At 41.6% G+C, this 14,494-nt stretch overlaps 1 protein-coding gene across 1 annotated transcript in view; it reads left to right on the forward strand.

The window, feature by feature from the left end:
- The first annotated feature begins 1,834 nt into the window (after nucleotides 1-1,834).
- LNX1 (ligand of numb-protein X 1) overlaps nucleotides 1,835-14,494 on the forward strand; it is a 91,192-nt gene continuing 78,532 nt past the window's right edge. Inside the window, exons 1-2 of the mRNA XM_065697242.1 lie at nucleotides 1,835-1,859; nucleotides 11,573-11,709. The gene's annotated coding sequence lies outside the window, so the exon portion shown is untranslated. The remainder of the gene's footprint in view (nucleotides 1,860-11,572; nucleotides 11,710-14,494) is intronic.

The raw sequence follows: 14,494 nt of genomic DNA on the forward strand, positions 1-14,494 counted from the left end.
TCCAGCACAACTTTCATGTCATACACAAAGCCCTGTACAGAGCCGTGTAACGTTGAGTTATTCTGGATTTTCTTGTGCAGAGCTGATCTCCTGATCTCAGCTGCTTAGCTTGGAACTTCTTTGATGTGCAGACTGTCTCCTCGGCTTGCACAGTGCAGTCTACCCTGACAGTGTTTAACAACAGAAACTGGGGGAGAAGGAGGGGCTGGAATTAGGGTAATGTTTGCTTCTATATTACATGTTGTTCTAGTGTAGAATGCAGATAGCCTTAAGCTAGTCGCTGTCTCCAAAACGTAATAAGTCATGACAATTTTATAGTGACCAGCTATGATCAAGATGCTCAGAAAGACTGGGGTTTCCTAATCTTCTATTCAGTGACTTTAGAGATAGATAATTTTTTCCTGATTCTTGAGGAGATACCCTGGTGATGTAAAAGGAAATGTTTCAAAGAGTTTGAACCCTAGTACTCAGCTTCTAACCTCTGCTTTTCACCTTCTGCCTTGGTGGTCCAGCGGGGGCGGCCTCAACATCAATTCCAAGTGTACTTTCATCTTCCCTGTACTACACTGCACAGTCCGGAAGGTATAAATTAGATATATTCAAGTATTCCACTAATGTGCTTAATCTATTTCAAGCAGAATATTCACGAGTTTTATGTTAAACAGAAGTAAGTTTGGATGTGCTTTTGTTTTTGTTTATTCTCAGAAGTATTTTTCATTTATAGTGTGAGCTTCTCCCCCTCAAATTCTTCTCCTGTTTTTCTTTACTGTATCCTGTTGTAATATTCCCTTTGGAAGGTCTTTTAGAGAGTATTTTTTTACAGATTCTAAAAACTTCCTTCCTGGCATTTGCATTCTCTCTTCAGATGTCAAAGTCAAAGATAATGGTCCATTGCTGGTGTTTCTGGAAGGGAAGGGTAAGCAAGGGATTTTGCAGTCTCCACACACTCGGCAAGTCAATGTACTTTACGTGCAATGTGAGGGACTTAGTGTGTACCAACAGTAGCTCACTGTTAGCCAGTACAAGGAGGAGACATTGAAATTCAAAGCGAGAGTTTTGAAAATTGTCAGTATTTTCTGACCCATTTCCCCACATACAAAGTGAACAGATCCCCCAAGGAACTTTGTGAACATGGTGCAAATCTAAATAAAATGGCAATTCTGTCCATGGGGCATGAATATAGACTTGTTTTGTCAGTGGGAGGGATGTGTCTCAGGGATGCTCTGAACAACTGCTTCAGCCTGAAGCCTTTGACGGATAATAGCAACCCTATTCATATACACTTACTAAGTACCTCATACAGTGTTAAGTCTCAGCACCAGTTCCCCGGCAAAGCAACAAGAGGGAAGGTTGGTAGCATCAGCACAGGCACATCAGCCTTTAACTTGTGGAGATTTGGGTTCAACTCCTACCATCATACCATATACAGAAATAGTTCTGTTGCTTTGCTGTCCCATTCTCAGAATGTTTCAGCATATGTGGTCCACAGGGGCCTAAAACTACAACAGCAAAATGTTGTTATGTCAGTTATCAATTGTATGGTTGAAGTGCTTTTAAAAAAGCTTCTGCTTCATATGCTTGGGTCATACCTTCATTTTCATCTTTTTAGCAGTTACAGATGTTCAGTAGGGATTCTGCAGACATAGTTACGCTAGAAAAAGCACACAAAATATTCACTGAAGACATCACCAGGCACTGAAAGCTGAGTTTATGGTTTTGCAATGTTAAGTAAGTCTTCTCTACTTTGCTAAAGAGCTCTCTGTGGTTTTGCTGCAGGCAATAGTACACTGAAAGGGGAAGTGCACTAAGACACTGGCCTCAAAACTACAAATCTCAATAATACAAGATTTGTAAGTCAGGTAAGTGGCCTTTCCTAATTTTTTTTAAACAGTTTCGATGGAGTTGCCGCTTCTGAGGCATTTTATGGTACAATGCATAAAAAAATTACAGCTTTCTCAAAGAGTTCTTATTTGAAATGGTACTTAAGTATTCACATTGTGGACTACAGACAAATTAATTCATAATAATAGTAATAAATGTTTCCATACCTCAGTTCCATTCAACCTTCCGTTGAATTTTATATGTATGTATGCATTATGTATAATGTATTATGCTGTTATATATCTGTTTATTATTGGTTTTGAAAACATACAGGATCTGAAATTTCCAGTGTGCAAAAAAAGTATAGTTAAACAAAAAGCTCCAAAGCCAAAAAGCCTGTTCTGCTTAGATTCATGAGTCCTGTGAGCAGCAAGGGGAGACTTTCCTGCTGTTTGGACATTTAAGACTTCTTTCTCATGCTAGGAATGGGAGCTCTGCAGTTTAATAAGACATTCTTGGTGAGCGTTGCCTCCTGGCTGAAATGCTATCAGTCTTTCATCTCTACCTGAAAGCTTACCTGCTTTCACCAAACTAGTTTAATTGCTGTTGAAGGCCTTTTTCATCTGTCAGAAGTGGTTGAAATTATTCCTTGAGCCCAAAAGTCACTGTGGGGTCTGGGAGACTGACAGGAACACAAGCACAGTTACATGAGCTGCTGGAAACTTAAAATGCTTTTTCTGTGTTACAGAACGAGGGCAGAAGCCCATGAAAGGCCAGGGCTTGCACCACATGAGGAAGGTTAGAAAACCAGCTGCTCCTATATCCACTGTTTCTAGACCTCTGGCTTTTTAAGTAGACCTCTTCAGTATAAAGCAGTACTTACTCATTTGAGCTTTAGGTTACAGCTCTGAGCTAAGTGTCTTTGCTTACCTCCATCTCCCGATTCGCAATAAGCATTGATAAAGAGGTTCTCTGTGTGTGAGTACATGTTATATGCTTCATTTGTCTATATGAAAATCCATTGTGTGTGTCCTTACAACTTCTGTTTCTGATGGAATCTATACTCTATGCATTGCTCTCTCATTTGGATAAATGAATTAGCAATTGGCACGCATAAGAGGCTGTGCTTAGGATGATGCTCTACTCTTTAGTGAAACAAAGAGAGGCTATTTGCAAGATGTGCATAATTCCCTGTTTGCTGAGCTTGCTGGGTCAGCAACACTGCTTTAATCTCCAAGCAATAACGTGTTCAGACTGAACTTGCTGGGCTGCTCGGGAACCTGTGTGTTGAAAATATCTCACCTTCTTCAAGGGGAACCCTTCCTTCATACTCTGTCCCACCAGCTGATACTTTTTGTGGTTTTTTGTGTGAATATACCAGAATTTATAGCGAGTGTGATCAAGAGACACTTGCATATGTGAAATCACATCACTCTTCCAGATATAGCAATTAATGTAATAAAAGATACAACCTTTCCACACAAGGAGAAGGTCTATGAGAGAAGAGCAGAGTGCCTATAGCATCCTTTGCAAATTCCTATGTTATGCATGGAAGTAACATACTGTATAATACAGGCCCTTGTTTTCCTTATCTGGATTGCACAGGGTTTCAACACTTTAAGGGGAAATCCAGTGTTCAGTGCAGTCAGTGAGGACTTCCCCAAAGTGTTTAGTCATCTTCTGAAAAGGCAGGTAGCAACACAGTAATCAGGCATGTCTGAGACGGCCGTGGGCACTGGTACAGTCCCTGCCTGTCCCAGAAAGCCTCTGCAGGGCTTCAAGATTTGCACTGTGTGGGGGAAAAAAAAAGCAGCAAGGAGTGGGTGTCAGACTTGTGCAAGTATTTGTGTATTTCTTCCTCCTGTGTATAACACATCTGTGCCTCTTCAGAGAGTTTCCATGACCAGTTCAGGCCAGCTCCGAGTCCTGTGACTGCAAGGTATTGTAAGCACTGCAGCAGACTGCAGTTCCTTGATAGGTTGTGCAAGTGTGATCTAAGTGGAGTACTTGCACTGATATTAAAAATTGCATTTGCTGAATTATATTGCAAAGCCACCTGCAAAAACAGGATGCTCCGATGCAGACAGAATGGTGATGAATGCCATTATTTAAATAATGCTGCAGATACAGTATTCCAGCCAGCCTGTGTCAGCATCCCACGGGTCAGCACAAAATATCTCTGTTGGTTTTGGACTGACTACATACCACGGAGTGAAACCATGTACTGGCTTGTAATATATGCAGTACTAAATAATGGAGAGATTGAATAGGTGTGATGGTGGGCAAAAATTCTTGACTATTAGAAACTGCAGTATTTAAAGTAACAACACGCAGAAGGAGGTTAAGAAAGTAAATGTGGTTCAAATTTACCATGACAGACACAAATTAAATCAGTGTGGTAGAGGATCCAAAGAGAAATGCATTTGGAAATGCTTGTGCGCTGAAGCTGGGAGCCTGGGCAATAAGTAAGAGGAACTGGAATTTCTCATTAATCAAGATAAATTCAACTTAATTGTCTCATTAGGTTTCAGTGCTAGAGGGACTGGTATGACAGACTATTGTATAAGCTGTTTAAGCAGACTAAGGGAGATAAAAGAAATTGTGTGAAAGGGATGACTTTGTGTTTGACCCAGTGACATATCTGCCTAATTTACAACTAGGAAGTGAAGGAACTTAAGAAATGCAGTGCAATAGGCTGATTACCGAAGCTCTGAAGCGAGCAGGGGTGAGCAAAAGTGTTATTATAAGTTGCTGAACTGAACCTGGAGACAAGATGAGCTACTGCTGCATGTGGGAAAAGAACTGTGTAATTATGGGGAACTTTGGAGACTTGCTGAAGATTTCATTTAGCTACCTGTGAAACATCATTAACATAGAATTAAACACTGGATGACAGTTTTAGGAAATAAAAGTTGTCAAAACTGGCATGGAATAATTCTGCTTTTGGGCAGCCTGGTAATACATAAAAATTAATTTATCCACCAGACTAGAAATCAGGGATTCTCTCAGGAAGAAGTGATCATGACATGATTACGTCCAATATACTTGAAGAGAAAACAGTCCCAAACAATAATGTTTATTATACACACTATTTTGAAAAGACCGATTTCCCAGAGTCCTTCATAAAATTGACTGGGAAGAGAAAGGTATAAATGGAAACTGCAAGTTTTTCCAAGAAGAGTTTGCTAAACAGGCAAAATATTGTTTAGACAACATGTGTGGTAAAGGAAGACAGAAAGCAGAAATGTGCTTACACGTGTGCATACAGGTGTTTAAATAGGTATATATTTGTCCACACATATTATATATATATGGAGTTATGGATGTATACATAGCTATAGCTATATATGTGGGCATGAATATACACAGTTATATATTTAAATTGACTGTGTAGCTCTATATTAGGAATAAAGTGCTAGAAAAAGGAAAATAGATGTCCATCGATATTTGTGTGTTATTAAGTGTGGAAATTACTAGCAAAAGCTAAAATGAAATCTACTCTTGGCAAGAAAATGGTGCTCTGAAGGAGTTTTTAATTTGCACGAGGGTAAAAAAGCAACAGTGGTAGAGGCTGAGCAAAGGTTGAAGGTACTAAGACTGTTAATAAGAAATGCATAGATGACTGAAACGTTCAGAAAAGATTTATGGTTTGGGTTCGCAAAGAAACAAGATGATGTACGTCTATCATGAGGATGATGAATTCTTTTCCAGACCATCTGTAATGAAGAGAAAGTTTAACACCTACTTTGGGAAAACAGCTTTAAAGCAGTCCCCTGTGTTACCTGCAGCTATGCACCCTCAAAGTTTATTTTTAGAAATTGTCTGTCCCACTGATGTGAGCTCTTAATAATTTTGGGAATATTAGAGAAATTTGCCAAGACTGAAAGCATGCTAATTTTTTTTGCCCATGTTCTAATGGCACAAAGAGGATAATTCTGATAATGGCAGGGCAGCTAACCTGACCTCACTTCCAGGAAAATAATAAAGAAGCTGGTATGGGAATTCAAGTAATAAAGAACAGCAATATTATTAAGGGAAGCCAATGATGTTTTCGTTGAACATAGGTCTTGTCAGGTAAGCTTGGCTTGCTTTTTTATGCTTCTTGGTTAATAAAGTAACTATATAGGCATAATAGATCCTGAAAGTGTTCAGCTCAACATCCTAACATAATGTGGTAAAAAATGAAGAATCTTACATTCTTGTGTAAGCACATGAATTAAGTGGCTAAGAACTGGTGTGTCAAGAGCATATGATGCAGAATGACACTAAAAAGGATATTTCTAGTGAAATTCTAGTGCTACATCAGGACTCAACCTGCTTCTGCTAATGTTCAAAGGGAACACGTAGCATACCCACAGAAACGGAGAAGATAGCTTAGAAAAAAGTTAGAGACTTTTGAGATCTTATTGGACAACCTCAGAATGTAGTCCTAGCCCAAAGGCAGGGCAAAATGTCTAGTGTGATCCTTGAGTACACACACAGAACGGAGTCAAGTGGGAGCAAGGATCTGATTTTGTCTGTCTTTATAGTATGTATGCATATGGGGAGGCTTATACGGAGTAACATCAATCACACCACAGCCAGTATTTTAAAAGATTACTGAAAATAGGAGAATACGAGGAATAGCAAAAATCTTACATAAGGGCTAGGTAATATACCTGCTAGTTGGAGCAGTCATTTTTGTCTACATGAGAAATACATGGGTATGGTTAGCGCAAGTGTAACTCAGGTGGTGGCACAAGATGCAGATACCAGCTTGGGAAGGGTTCTTTCAGCCACCTACAAAATGTGTAACGTGAATTGATGATAATAACATGAAGCAATGTCATCAAATTAACAATACATTACCCATATGTTTTTACAAGTATGAACGAATAATTCCCAGAACCAGCTACCAGAGAAGCCTCACCTTCTGGTTCATCAAACCAGGGTGGGATGCTTTTCTAGAGAGATTCCTGACAGGGCTAAACCCAGGCAACAGGGTCTGTAAAGGGAGAGAGCAGGGGACATGGCAGCCTATGACATCAAGAACTCAGGCAAGATGACCTCCTTCTCTCATCTAACCTTGAATTCTACGAACTGCTCCCAGGATATAAACCTGGCTGTGAAAGTTAATTCCAGGATGGGCTGTGCATGTTTCGTATCTGTACATACCTTTAGTACATACATTTTACTCCACCGTAAACAATTCCCTTTATTGTGTATAACAAAGTACTGGAGAATTAGTGAGAATTAGGAGCAAGTCACTTAATTTCCATGCCTCGGTTTGCCCACTTCTAGAGAGTGAACCCAGCTTTTCTCAGTCCCTCCCTACATGTTTGAGAGACAATGCAGATGTATTATGCCAGGAAAGTACAGGATTGACATTTCTAATAGATCAGAAAGTTCCCATCCCTATGAAGGTATTCTTGTTACGCTGGTCAGCGATCACCCCGTACTGTGAACCTTGACAAAATCAACATGATTGTTCTGGGATTGCTTATGTAACAAGCTTGCTTTGCAATTTAACTAATGAATGCACTGGGAGCCCAGATTAATATGTTAACTTCAAGAGTTTCTCCCTAGGGAAAACATATAGATCCTGGCTATCTGTACTATTATCCTCTCCCAACAGCCAGAGTGATTTGGCCACTTGAATGTTTGCTTTGCTTATGCATGTACAGCTCATGTGTTCACAGCTTTTTCTGGAGGAGGTGGAAAGACCTCAAGCTTCTCTTGAGATTGTACAGCTGGGTCTGCGGGCTTTCCCATTTGGAGCCCTTCCTGACGGATGGCATGCAAGCTCATTGCTGGGATGATTTTAGTTGCTGATACAGCACAAGTTGCTGTTCTGGGTTTTTTTCCCAGTAGGGTCATATTTAATTCTGTGCTCTCTCAGCCTATGAAAGCCGTTCATTTCAGAAAACAGTAGCTGTAAGTCTGGCACTATCATTGGTTCATTAATCGAGGACAAGAGTTTATTTTAATCCTGTGGTTTTAGTTTCTTTATTATGCTCCTGTTCTCATTCTCAGAAGTCTTCTAGAAAATGTAAAGGTACAGAATACAGAAGATACAGTAAATTTTTATGATAAATGAAGCATGACTTCCTAGAGTAACATACACTGTGTAAGATCCTTGCCATCTGTAAATTGCACCAAGTAGGTCAACTTTGGAAGTCAACATCCTATTTGAACTGTCACACTGTGCAGAATTGCTAGTTTAACACTGGTGATTAATGACTGCAAAGTCCATAGTCTCATTTCCAAGCAGACTGTCAGTGGCACTCAGTAGTCCCCAGAGAGTTCATAGTACTAGTGCTTGGCAATCTTTCCTTTCATGTTTTATGATCCAATTCAGATTGATGATTTTCCATAAAGAAGAAATAGAAGAGGGAACTGACATGAAAACACTGGCTTTCATTCTGCAGTTGCTCCTAAACCTGGTTTCCTGCCACCCCTAAAGTTTGTTCCTCTTCTCCAGTATGTCTCTACAAGCCGAGGTGTATATTTGGCATGATCCCACATGACAACATTGAATCAAATGCCCATGCCAGATATGGATGTGGCCTGCCATCATGAAGGCTGGGGAAGACAGTTTTGTCACAAGGGACCCCATCTCCTCCTGGCTGGTCTGTCCCTACCACCCTGAGCCATGACCCACAGCTCCTAATGCTCCCTCCTTGGCTCCCCTATCTTGCTGCTTCTCCACCAAGGCAGAGTGCCAGCCAGAGTCACCTGCCCTCTACCTCCTGGTCCCCTGCCCTCCACCTCCTGGTCCCCATCCTACCATCCATCCATTGGGGTCAGGGACAAAGGTATATTTTACCACTGAAGGGACATCACAGAAATACTCAGCAGCACTGGAGATTCCTGTGTACTTGAAAGAAACAGCATAGCTCAGCCCTCTTCCAGATCTGTGTGGACAGGAATGTAGCACGCACAAGAGATAGGTCTTTCGTTTCCTATTCTGCAAGCAGTCTGCTGTCTGGCCTGGACCAGGCACTGTAAGGGAGGGGTCAGTGGCAGGCAAAGAGATGAGCTGCCCCTTGCCTCATCTGCTCTGGCTTCACAGGAAACTGCAGGGGCCTCTGTGTTTGCAGGACATAGTGATCTTTTCAGCCCAACACAGATGGCATCCATTACAATATTATCACCTAACATTTGATTGTTGCAATTTTCCATAATTTGACTTGACAAATCTTCCAATTTAGCTTGCACAGTGTGTACTGCCAATGGTTGCAATATACGCTGAAATCACTTAGTCGAAGTAAATAAATTAGTAAATCTAATACAATACATATTATGGCATGTTGTCCTCCTGGAAATAATAATCAGCAGTAGTGTAGCACAGGATATCTGCAGCCAGCAAGGTCTGTCCTTATACCCATATTTGCATAGGCTGAGACAAACTGTACAAATATGTTTTAAAATTTAACAGAGCTAAATATGTAACTTTTTTTTTTTGCCTCCATTGTATGGTGGTCTACTAGGGAATTACAGCTTTATCAAGCAGGTGCATTGTGCCAATCAGATCTATGAGATGCTGCTGTTCATTTTGGTGCAAAAGAATGAATCATATTAGGAAAATGTTCTCACCTTTTTGTGCTGTTGTAGAAGAAAATCTGCCAGAGCTTTTAGCCAGCTGCAGACATAGGAGGGAATCTGTAAATGATGCAGTATACAGGCTGTGGTTCAGAGGAGATCGTAGAATCGTAGAATAGTTAGGGTTGGAAAGGATCTGAAGATCATCTAGTTCCAACCCCCCTTGCCATGGGTAAATCCTTCTATGTTCCTCCCCAGCAGATGAAAGACAGCTTCAGCATGGGATCTTCCATCAACAGGTACAGCCTGCCAGCTCTTTGGTGCAAAGCCAATAAATAACTCACCTTCTGGGGAAATAATTTGCCTGCTGTGTGTAAAGAAGTATTAATGCCATATTCCAGAGTGAAGAATTTGAACAGTAATGAGTACCCAAGAGGGCTGTTTGGGTGAGCAGGAGAGTGCAGACCTTTTCTCCTGAGGAGACGCTTAGAGAGTTTGGGTGGGAAGGAGAATAGGAAGACATGTCACGAGATGGGAAAGGCTATTTAAGCAATCCGGTAACACTAGCATGAGAACAAATGAGTTTGAACTGGCACTTAGTCTAGAAAGTGCCCCAGCAGTGGGAGGGGGTGGAAACCTGGCTGCCTTCTAAGATGGAAATTGTGTCTGTAACTGAGTGTCTGATGTGGTCACCTGTGGCAGCAGGGCTCTGGGCTTTCTGATCTAGGGCGATCAGCCTCAGAGAGACCTCCCATGCAAGGAAGGATTTAAACACATGCTTTGCTCTGTGGGGATGTATTTTCTAATACAAAAAAAAAAAAAAAAAAAAAGCTAACATTTAAGCTTTTGAAGCTTAATCGTGTTTTTAAAAGCACATTGCATATGCATAGTACAATTTTGAAGATGGCTGACGCATGAGGCTTGCATATTTGGCCTTGTGACTGCGGTGGACATCTGGACCCGTGCAAGCTGTGTCTCTTCATATTGCACCCATTGCGGGGGAAGAGCAGCAGCAGCTCGGCACTGCACAGAGCCCTAGCTCCAGAGCAGCACTGCCAGCACACACCTGCATTTTGGGCAGCCACTCACTGAGCACCGGCAGGCCGGCTTGGCACGGACCCATCCCAGGTTTCCTCAAGCAACTTGGAGCAGAGGTGGTGTGCTGTCAGGGAAGGAAAGGCCAATGCTACTGCGAGCAAGCACTCATCAGGCAAAGGGCGCGACTGTCACATTTGCTGGTAGGACTTGACAGGTCCCTCGATGATTCCTTAAAATAAATATTTAACAAGGGATTTCATAATCACAAGTAGCAAGTATGCTTTTGAAATGTTGGAGGGGAAACAAACTTGCATAAGAAAGAATTGGAGGCCAAGACCTGGTAGCCATAGATGTTTATATCAGAGGTGGCACTTCCCTTCTCCCTGTTCTGTCATATAGAGCAGTTACCTGCTTCAAGTCTATCTCCTAGGCTGCCTTGCTTCCTGAATAGCCCTTCCTTTGGAGCAAATGCTTATGATGTCTGCAATCAGTGCATTTATTAATGACCTATGTAGTTGGAAGATCAGGATTCTTTTCCTCCACTGAAAATATTGTATGAAAACAAAAGTTTCTTGCTGATGCTGCTTTTGCAACTATCATTCACATTTAGCTGTTGCATTACTGTACAGCAGTATACCACTTTATCTGCAATACATTTTACCCCTTTTTTATGTACTTTTAAAACCAAAAATTACTGGATAAGAGGGCTGAAAACGATCATTCTTTTCCAATTATCAGAGAATTAGCAGAGCTTGTATTTTCAGCCAGCTGATTCCAGAGTTTACAGATTGCCTCTACATCATTCAAGTCTTCACCACCAACCTCAAGTGTGCAGGAACACAGCTTCCAAAGCATGGACTTGGGGCTAGAGTGTCTGGGCCTCATCTTCCTTTTCGAAGGGGAAAGCCAACATGACTCTTCCATCTTGAAGCAATTTTTAAGATGGTCTACTTCATGAAATTTGAACCTTGTTGATTGCAAGAATGGAGGAAGAAAAGAAATACAAGGAAGAGCCAAACTGAAAATGAACTTTGGTATAAGCCAGGAAGAAAAGGAAAAGCTTCATATTACACTGCTGTCTGAGCAGCCTGCACACGCTTATCTGCCTGCCGGGAGGGTGTGGTTTTCTAAACCTTAAATTGCTCAGGTTTATGCAATTCAGCTTTTCTTTCTACCTTCTATTATACCATAGGCTTCCTCGTCTGATCCAGCTGCCGGCTGCTCTGTGCCTACAGAGACGGGGCTGAAGGCTGAGTGCAGCGCCTGTCCAAACCTGGAGGTTCTACACCTGCGGGACCAGCGGATGAGGGAAACGGTGAAGCCAGACATGTGAGTTGAAAGACTTACATTGTGTTTTGTGCTGTTCCCTCTTTTATGCTTCAGCTGGGCATGAGCTGTTCCAGAGGAGCAAAGGTGGAAAGAAATGCTCCAGCAAACAAACCAGCCCCAGTCTGCAGCAGGAGGGAGTGGATCTCAACCTCAGCCTGCACGCTTGGGAGTACCATGCAGCAAGGCAGCCGTAAATGTTTACTGTGTCTGTCATTAGTGATTTAGTCTCCCCATAATCTAATACAGGGATTATTTTCATAATCTCATGGAGAAGGCCATATAACATATCTATAGGTTGCTGTGTTTATTAGAAGTCAGCATTGAAATACTGCTTACGTACACACTACATGCGAAAGTGCCATGTTTAGTTCATTATCTTTTTGTTAGCTAGATGTGTTTGGTTTTCTGTCTTCCTTTTGCTAAGAAGGTCTGTTTCTTCAGTAAAGTGTGTTAAAACCCAGCTGATGCCATTGTACTGCAGCTGCTTTAGCCCATCGTTTTACTAATCCTCTGGAAACCCATTTCTTCCCCTCCCCCAGGCTAAAACCCACAAAGTCTCACTGCAGCTGCAGGAGGTAAATCGAGGCCACATTCACCCCTGCTGTATCTTGCAGCTTGCTTTTATGCATATAACTGCTTCCTCTCCTCACTGAGGTGAGAGTAAGAGAACTTGGTTAAGTATTTCTCTTTAGTTAATGTTCTGCTCCACATACTTAAACTTACACTCAGCTCTTTAATCATCTTGAAACTCAGTACAGATATATGCAGTGATTGCATACCTGTGAATATGTATGAATACACAAAAGTTCTTATAAGTTTCATTTCTACCAGTGAGTCTCATTGTTAATGTGAGAACATGCATAATGCATAGATGTGCCAGCATAGAACCCAGGACTGCCACAAGGATACGTGGACATCCTCACATACTGAAGTATAAAGTACTCAATAGACAAGAGGTCCAAATACATAAATCAGCAGGACCCATTCAAATGTTTAAAGCTAAGAATGTTTTGGGGTGTTTTTAATGACTAGGGATGAACTGCTTGCACCAAGCTCTCGGCCTCCTTGACAACTACCAAGGAAAAACTGTAAAAAACAACAATGGTGTGCATATTAGACTGGTATTTCATGCTTTCCTTCAGCGCCTGATGACAAGGAAAGAGTTCCGCCAACAGCAGGAAAAACAAGAATCCCTTATGTGACTGTACTGGGCACTACACAAGGCACTTGTTTTCCCACAGTTCCCTGTAGAAATGGAGCTCCCTGTTCTACCACCCTCCAAAGCATTCTTCTTGTGTTCGTTCAGGTTCATGCAGAACAATATCAAGACAGCTCCACAGCTTTATTGAAAAAGCACTGCCTATTTTCTGCTATTGTTGGAAAAGATGATCTGTAAGTAAAAGCCAGGATTCACTCTCAGGCATTTGGAAAGCTGCTGCCTTGAGAGGAGATGTATTCTCAGTACTCCCATCCAGTTTCCTGAGACTGAAAATTCCTCTGAAGGAAGTAATCTGTTATTAATTTTCTATTTTATATTCTTCCTTCCCAAACATCAGAGTCTATATATATTTTCCAAAAATATAAATTGAATCAATCTGGGGAAGCTTGTCTCTTTGTTATCTTTTTCTTGCCACCTGAAAATATTCTTTCTCCTGCTCCTAATTTCTCTTGTTTGTGGTCCTATGTAAGCATCCTTCCCTTCATGCACACAAGTTCTGCTATTTGGAAGGCTGTTCCAAGCCCATTTGTTTGAGCATTAACTGTATCAGGACTTCATTGTAGCACAGAATTGGAAAGAGGAATGTTCCTGGCTCTGGGTTGTGACCGTCTATCAGAAGAGAAAATTGAATTGTCTTTTGGAAGAAGTTTGAAGGCGCTGGCATCTTCCCCCGGCATAGCTTTTCTCTTGCAAGACGCGCATAAATCTTGCACGCAGGATGAGATGATAGATTAGCTTCATTCCACTGCAAACCAGGAAATTGAGCAACATCGTTTCCAGCAGGAAGGTAAATTAATAAAGGTTTTCCAATGCAGAAAGTCTCCTCCAGCCTGGCTGCTGAGGGAAGCAGCCCCTGTTTCTGGAGCTGTTGGATCTGCCACCTGGCTCCTCTTGCTGCAGCGGCAGATGGAGGCCTGCAGCTGATTCTGAGGGACTCTGCAACCACAGCCTTTTGTGGAGCTAAAGGGACCCCTCTCTGGTTAAAATGGGCAGACAGTGGTAGCATGCAAGGCTGCCAGACTTGGCACTTGTTTGCTGTGCATGCCCAGTTCTTCCACTGGAATTTTTGCTCCTAGAGACTAGGATGCACAAAGATGCTGTTGATCTTTCCAAGGCTTTCCCCAAAGGCTCAGGCTGAAGCTGCAAAAATTTGATTACCTGAATCATGCGATTCTAAGGGACTCAACATGGAAGCAGAAACTTTCACCTTCTAAATGTTCAGGAAATGGCTAGGTGGTCATTTAACTGCACCTGTAACTGCATCAAACTGCATAATGTTGACATCCCTCTGAGTAAACATCAATTATTCCTTTACAAGGAAATCAAGGAGCTAAACACCTTGAAACTTCCTACCTGCCTACTGGCTCCTGGCAACCCTCTCTTTGCTCCTCTATTTTAAATTTAACATGCCTGCAACATTCTTACTAAAGCAAAGAACCTTAATAAAATGATGGTTTCCATGTGCTAATAATTTCTTATTAAGGGTTGATGGCTACTTCTCTGTCTGGATTGATGTGTCTTTTCAGAAAATGCTTGTCTGAAAGCGGGTAAATTTTGATCTGACTT

Source organism: Lathamus discolor, chromosome 1 (assembly GCF_037157495.1).
Source record: "Lathamus discolor isolate bLatDis1 chromosome 1, bLatDis1.hap1, whole genome shotgun sequence".
Lineage (NCBI taxonomy): Eukaryota > Metazoa > Chordata > Aves > Psittaciformes > Psittacidae > Lathamus > Lathamus discolor.